This window comes from Gymnoscopelus braueri, assembly GCF_963280865.1.
Source record: "Gymnoscopelus braueri genome assembly, chromosome: 10".
NCBI lineage: Eukaryota > Metazoa > Chordata > Actinopteri > Myctophiformes > Myctophidae > Gymnoscopelus > Gymnoscopelus braueri.
The window spans coordinates 15,603,722-15,611,829 of NC_137611.1; the positions used below are offsets into that span (position 1 = coordinate 15,603,722).

The 8,108-nt window shown below is 44.7% G+C and overlaps 1 protein-coding gene across 1 annotated transcript in view; it reads left to right on the top strand.

Annotated features, from left to right (window-relative positions):
• The first annotated feature begins 5,954 nt into the window (after nucleotides 1–5,954).
• The window catches only part of cadm3 (cell adhesion molecule 3), a 149,302-nt gene continuing 147,148 nt past the window's right edge, over nucleotides 5,955–8,108 (top strand). Inside the window, 1 exon segment of the mRNA XM_080441251.1 lies at nucleotides 5,955–6,297. The gene's annotated coding sequence lies outside the window, so the exon portion shown is untranslated.

The following is an 8,108-nucleotide window of genomic DNA, read 5'->3' on the forward strand; positions in this document are numbered from 1 at the left end:
GCACCGAGTGCTATGAGCTATGAGCTTGTAGATCTGCTATTTTTTTTTTTATCGTGAAAATGTGCAAAACATTTGTAACTCAAATCTTTGCTTCTGGGGATTCTACAAATGTCTAACGTTTTGAAAAAACTTATGTTGCTATAATATCAGTGGTGCTTAAAACTTTTTTCATGTCAAGGACCACCCAAAATTATATGTATTTGGGCACGGACCCCCATCTCAAAATATGTTGTTCCATGGACCCCCCCAGAAGCAAAGATTTGAGTTCAAGATGTTTGCTTTAAAAATATATATATTCAAAGATTTGAGTTCAAGATGTTTGCTTTAAAAATAAATATATTCAAAGATTTGCGCAAATTTTCACGATTTTTCAAAAATAGCAGATCTACATCTGCTATTTTTGAACAGCCAAAGAAATCTTAAAATTACACAGATACGTTCTTAATGGGTTAAAATACAATTTACTTCCGTCACGCAGAGGCGTCAACTTCCATTCATCACTTTAGTTCGGCACCCTGCACATTCATGCTGTTTGTGTGTACTCTACTGTGTGAGTGTGATGACTGTCTGTTAGTGTGGCCTATCATTCATATTTCACTTATTTCCTTTCCTACAGCGGCCCACAGTCCACTTTTTTAACATCAAGGTGTGGGAGCAAGGTAGAGGGGGGCGGAGGGCAGACAGCAGTAAACGCTGTGTATCCGAACAAGGCTCCTCGCTGCCAAACTGGCCTCGGGCCCTCCTGCCTCCCACCGAGCCTCACAGGAGCTCCTCTCTGCACCTGAGCTGCTTTTGTACTGCAGTGTGAATGAATAGAGGAATGGCCATGGATGTTGTAGCCTATAATGTCAGATCCAACTCGCTTCACGTGTAACAAGGCAGCGAGCACGAACATACTAACTAACCCATTAAGACCGGGAACGCATCTGTGTAACCACTCGAACCGTTATTTTATACTTTTGGCTATTATGGTATATCCAGGACTAAAAGTATCGTTTCAAACATGAGAACATGGTATTTCCATGATTGTTTGTGTGGGCTCAGTTGTAATGCAATTAGTTCAGAGTTCCTGGCCATTGTACTACACTAGAGAGTCCAGGTGAGAGGCACAACAGTCGTTTTGATAAACCTTTTGTTCCTTGGTTCAGAGGCATTGCCACCCTCTGTTCTGTCTTAATCATCAGGGCTTTTGTATTCATTTGAACTAATCAGAGTAATCATTGCTCCTTCCTGGGCATCAGCTACAGACAGGAAATGTGTAGTGAATGGTTAGAAGTCAGGTCAAGATGACAGTAAAATATATACACTTTGATTATTCTTCAGTCTTAGGTCTGCAGTGTGTAGTTAAAATGATTAAAGTCTGGATAACTATGACCTGTATGGTTAACAAAGAGAAACGTCAGTTAAGGAAAATATTCAGTCTTAAAGTAACTGTTGTCTTTGTTGACTCATTGTATTTCTAACTGCTGTTTGCAATTTACGACACTATTCAAAACTAGCAGATATACAAGCTCATAGCGTGGCACCGAGTGCCGCGCTATGAGCTTGTAGATCTTTGAATATATATATTTTTTTTTAAAGGATTTTTTTTTACTCAAATCTTTGCTTCTGGGGGGGTCCCTGGAACAACATTTTGAGATGGGGGTCCGCGGCCTAATACATATCATTTTGGGAGTCCTTGACGTGAAAAAGTTTGAGCACCACTGATGATATAGCAACATACGTTTTTCAGAAAACTGTTAGGATTTAAGAAGACATTTGTAGAATGAAGCAAAGATTTGAGTTACAAATGTTTGCTAGATTTGCAAGATTTGCTAAACTTTTAAGAAGATTTTTTTCAAAAAATAGCAGATCTACAAGCTCATATGAGCTTGTAGATCTACAAGCTCATATGAGCTGTAGATCTACAAGCTCATATGAGCTGTAGATCTGCTATTTTTGAATAGCCAAATAAATCTAAAAATTGAAAGATTCTTTCCCGGTGTAAAATGGGTTAAAGGTAGAAGAAAAGAAAAGGATAAATGTTCTGGAGAGAGGCAGAGGGTCGTGCTGCTGTGTTTATTCACCTTTGCAAAAGGTTTTCTGTTTGGCTCAGTCGAACTGTCAAGGCTGTGGGAAATATCAAGGCAAGTGGTCCTATTCATTCAACAAGCATGCTGCACTCTGGATGCCTTGTGGAGGAAATGTGTGTCAAATTGAATTTAAAACAATGTCTGGGAAAACGTGCCTCAGTTTCCCCCTGTGATGCCGACCTATTATTGCTGGTGAATGAGAGGTTTGCAGGTACTGCTAATTGTTCTATTTGAACAGGGGGGGAACGTTGCACACACTTCAGGGGTCTGAGGGTTGGATTTCCCAGTAGAGTCTGACATGTTTTCTTTTTGGAACAGTGCAAACACTGCCTTACAAGATGTCAAACCCCTGCCAACATGGACTGTGCATATTACATTTTGTCACAATCCTGTTATGATGACATAACCCACGGATATAACCCCCCCCCCGTGCTGAGTAATAAGTCAAGGTGAGAGACGTGAGAAAAGCTGTCGCCATCTTGATTTGCACCTAGGGACACCAGTGATTATGCGGCTTCAGCACCCCCTACCGGCGGACTAATGAACCGTCATTGAAAACGGTGGTCCTGATGCTGAGGAAGGATGCTCCGCGGAGCAGAGAGGAGGAGGAGGGGCGATATAAACCCGCTGTTCATCGAATTTGTGCCTCAGTCTCTGTGGCGCAATGGAATAGCGCGCTGGACTTCTAATCCAGAGGCTCCGGGTTCGAGTCCCGGCAGAGATGACTAAACGCAATGGGCGTGGCTTTTTAGATAGATCGAATTAACCTGCTTATGAAATGATAACACTGATGGAGCTCCGTGGCTTTTTTAACCAGAATAATCTACTATTTCTAGACAATAACACCATTGTGATTAGAATAGGCAACCATTTTAAATTAAATGGGTGAGAAATGAACAATAGATGTAACCTATGTGGTTTATTTCAGTTAATCTGATCAGCCTTTTGATTCAAAACGCTTTGAAATACGTTTTCGTTTTGGATGACAGTAGCCTAATTATACACGGTATCCCATTGCATTGTGTGTGTGTGTGTGTGTGTGTGTGTGTGTGTGTGTGTGTGTGTGTGTGTGTGTGTGTGTGTGTGTGTGTGTGTGTGTGTGTGTTTGCTGGGCATATTAAGACTATTATTTATTTATTTCCAATACACGCACGAGCGAGCCGTTTACAGCGTCTAAAAGGTCAACGTTTTAATATGCAATTTGCAAATGGGCAAAAAGCCTAAAAACTGAGCTATCTTATTGCAACACTAGGCTAGATATGAGGCTTATTGCACGATGCTGGGCTATTATAATCCAGCCATTTTAACCTTGGTCATATAGGCTATACTATTATAGCCTGCGTTAGTATATTATACTAATAGCCTACAAGACAATATGGCAGCCTTGTCATCATGAGGTACGCCAGACTGCTTTCTCCATCCAGGACCCGGAGCTCATGCAGTCCCCATCCATCTCTTCACAGGAACCAGGCTTTGACTAAACGCCAGTGGAAGAGCCTATACTCACATTTTGTACTTAAGTAAAAGCACCAATACCGCAATGTAGAAATACTCTGACGATTAAAAGTCCGGTATTCAAAATTTTACTTGAGTGAAAGTACAAAAGTATTTGCATTGAAATATACTTAAGCTCAGCAAAGTGTCCCTGAACAAGACACTTAAAAGAATAGTTCACTCAAAAAATACTTATTTTCTATCAATTACACACTCCATGAAGCCTTGAATTCATGGCGTTTTTTTTTTTTTTACACATTCCTGAGCACAGACTCAGACATATTGGTTGGATCGGCGGTGCCACGTGTGAGGGTAGCGGAGTGGCCAGAACCTGAGTCTATAGAACATAATCACGATTCAAAGAACCACTTTTAGCACTATTTAGCACCATTTTTGTTTAGTGTGACATATGATCTACAGCCTGTAGATCATGCATTTACCTTTAGACTACAGGTAAACACATTTGAACATGAAGTTGATGATCAAAGTGACAGCTTCTGTAACCTACTGAAAGTAAAAGTACTCATTATGCAGAATGTCCCATTTCACAAGTTTCCAAATGTATAAAAATGCTTTGAAAATAGCCGATCTACAAGCTCACAAGTTGTGAGCTTGTACATCGGCTATTTTCAAATAGCCAAAGTTTAAATAGGGCTGAAGTGGTTAATGTATGTTTTGTAATAATAATCCAAATCTACAAAGTAACTAAAGTTTTCTTATGGAGTAAAAAGTAGCTACAATATTTGCCTCTGAGATTAAGTCAAATTAAAAGTATAACAAATTAGACATCACAATTGTACTTAAGTAGGCTACAGTACTTAAGTAAATGTACTTAGTTACTTTTCCACCACTGCTAAACGCAGCATCCACAGAATCTCCGTTTCATCCACATATCCCTCCATCTCCTCCAGTCCTTCTCTCTCTCATAACAACTGTTTAATGATGCCAGATGCTGCCTCTGCCTGCATTTGTAATTTCTCACTTTGTTAAGAAAGAAAGAGAGAGAGAGAGAGGAGTCAGAGAAGACTTCAGTAAAGTCTGGAGCAGCTGCTGGCTTTGCTTGAAGAGCCCATTCTACACCCCCACCCCCCCATCCTCTTCCCTCCTCTCTCATCCAGATCCTCATTGATTTTTCTGGGATGTTTTTTAAAAGCCCGCCTCCGAGTCCCGCGTCATTCAGATCGTCCCCGTCGTCCGTGGACTGCTTTCGTGCCGGTCTTCTGCCATGTTTTTAACCCCATGCCTGCTACCCCCCCCCCCCACACACACACACATACGCACAGCTTAATCCTTAATCCCCCTCCCTGGCTGGCCTGGTGGCAAATTGAACCTCCCCAACATCACGCCTATACAATGTGTAAGTCTGGCCGGGTGCGACGGGACACGCCTCGCATTGACTGTCTGTGTACCAAAAAAAACTTCCCCCCCAAAAACACACATCCAAACAACAGAACAGACAAATCAAATATTAATTTACCCATGTCTAGGCCTAACTAACTCCCGAGGGGTTAAGGGTCTTATCTGACTACATGTGTAGCCCACTATAGTTAAATTAACTTAAAGTAGTAGTTCACCCCCCCAAAGAAATGCTTATTTTCATCAATTTTCACACCCCATTGAGCCAATCATTTGATGACCGGCGGATACTGTATCGTATTGACCGATAACCCGGTCAAGTAATTATTGGCTTGGGAATGCCAAAAAAAGCTAAAATATCTCCATGAATACAAGGCTTCATGCAGGGTGTGATAGAAAATAAGTATATTTTTTGGGGGGTGAACTAAGCTACTCCTTTAAAGAGACTCCCAAGAAGAATCCAACAACAACTAAACCGAGGATTTAGAGCTATTATTATATAGGCTATAATATTCCCCATATCAATCTCCAGTGGAGATATGGTGTAATAGCCTCTCTAATGTCGGTGAAAAGAAAGCATTATAAAGGGGGGGGGGGGGGGCGTGACAGACAGTCAGTCTAAAAAGCTGACCCTGGCTCTGTTTAGATCACACAGTGCTATCATCATCCTATCTGCCTCATGTCGTCCTCTCCCTGTCCACTGTGCTTCCTCCTATCCGCTCTGCTCCTGTTTATCCCCACCATGCTACAACGGGCCAAATCGTATTAAAATCTCCCTCCTCCTCCACCCACCCGCCCTCCATCCATGCACCCTCCTCCTCCCCACACACACGCACGCACGCACGCGCACACACACACACACACACACACACACACACACACACACACACACACACACACACACACACACACACACACACACGCGCGCGCGCGCACGCTTACCCCTCCCTCCCCTGGCTCGTCCCTCCCCTCCCTCCCTCCCTTCTTTCAGACAGACTGTTTTTGCTGCAGTGAACGGTAGCCGTGGAGAAAGAGAGAGAGAGAGAGAAAGAGAGAGAGAGAGAGAGAGAGAGAGAGAGAGGGAAAAAGGCAAACAAACAAAACAAGGATCCCGAGGAAGGAAAAGGAGGATTAAATAAATACAAGAGAAGAGGGAAAAAAAAGTCCCAACAAAAGCAGGTTTTGGAGAGAGAGAGAGAAGGAGAAACCTCCTCCCCGGACGGACGACACTACAGTGAGCTCTTTCGGTACATCTAAAGAACACAGAGCTGTGGAGAAACAGAGCTTTATAATATTCAGGGACAACCGACTGGTTTCTCCCTCCGTGCGGGAATCTAGAGGACTTCTTTGGGGAGGCAGAGAGCACGATAACACGGTACGTCTGTCCGAGAGAGAGAGAGAGAGAGAGAGAGAGAGAGCAATGATACTGGTTGTTACTGTGCTGCTGTCCAGGGACTGGAGACACCTGTCAGTGTAGAGGGGACGTTTCGCGTGTCCTGGAATGTGCGTGTGTGCGTGTGTGAGAGAGAGAGAGAGAGAGAGAGAGAGAGAGAGAGAGAGAGACACACCGTGGTGCGCGCACTCTGGCTCTTTGGCAGGCAGGTGCTGCCCGGCGGTAATCCGCCTATTGCTGCTCATCATCCCGGGGAAGGACGCGGTTTTACAATACCAACCCCCCCCCCCCCCCCCCCCCCGTGTTTTATATCATAATACACTCTCTGTCCGATTGTGCGTTTTGTTGTTGTCGGGCTGACTGTTCCTCCTCTGTGCCCCGACTCTCCTCTCCTCTTCTCTCTTCTCCTCCCCTCTCCTCTCCCTTGCTTGGCTCTCTCACCATTGGCCGTGGTGTGCTCTCTGCAATATATAGCCTACAACTGTGTGTGTGTGTGTGTGTGTGTGTGTGTGTGTGTGTGTGTGTGTGTGTAGCATTTAGAAAAGTGTCTCTTTATCTATGTCTCCCAAGTGTGTGTGCCTGTGTAAAGAAGACTCTTCTTTAGGTCGAAGAGAGGGGTGTTAGTATTATAGGACACGATTTGACCTAAAGAACCAGCGACCGCCGCGCTCCCCTGATCCGTCGCAGTGGTTACAGCCAGGTACACACACACTAGTCCTACTACTATACAGCCATACTGTGTGGGGCTGTTTGTTATTATCGTGCTCCTCCAACCACCGTAATGGGCGACCATCACACTTAACTTGTCATAAATAAGAGCTAGGGTGTTGTTTGGGGGTTATGATCCCCGGGACGTTATGCTGCCCGTGCAGCGTGTTGTTTTCATTGAGCGAGCCACCATCACTCAGTCTGTTGGGGAGGAGGAGGAGGAGGAGGAGGAGGAAGGGCTGGATGGAGCAACAATAAACACACAACCCCACCCCCATAGCCTGAGTCCCCGCCCTATCCGCCCGTCCCGCAGGCAGCAAGCAAGGCAACCTCTCCTCTGGCCGCTGGTCCTCTCTCTCTCTCTCTCTCTCTCTCTCTCTCTCTCTCTCTCTCTCTCTCTCTCTCTCTCTCTCTCTCTCTCTCTCTCTCCACGGTCACAACGAGGGAGCCAGGATCGCAGCGGTGTTGTGCTATTTATAAGTGCGTGTACGTGTGTTTGTGTGTGTGTGTGTGTGTGTGTGTGTGTGTGTGTGTGTGTGTGTGTGAGAGAGAGAGAGAGAGAGAGAGAGAGAGAGAGAGAGAAAGAGAGGGAGAGAGAGCTTTAGCTGGTGTATTACAATGACAAAGTGTGTGCGTCGGTTTGTGCCACACTGCTAGTCCTGTGTGTGAAAGGCGCATGGTGTATTCTCAGCGGGCGACAGGTGCATCTAGCTAGCTGCTGTTTTCTCTTCTCTCTCTCTCTTTCTCTCTCTGTCTCTCTCTCTGTCTGCCCCCCTATCTGTCTGTCTGTCTGTCTCTCTCTCTCTCTCTCTCTCTCTCTCTCTCTCTCTCTCTCTCTCTCTCTCTCTCTCTCTCTCTGTCTACCCCCCCTCTATGTCTGTCTCTCTGTCTCTCAATGCTCTCTTTATGCTTATCCTTTCTTCCAATTCTTTCTTTCCTTCTTTCTTTGCTCTGGGGGGGAATAAGGGGAGAATTTTCCCCAGCGCTATTTCTAATTACCATGAATTGTTGCTTACGGGCTCCAGGATACACCCATTTCCCCGTCCCCGTCCCCCTTCCTTCCACGCTCACAGCCTTGTTAAAAG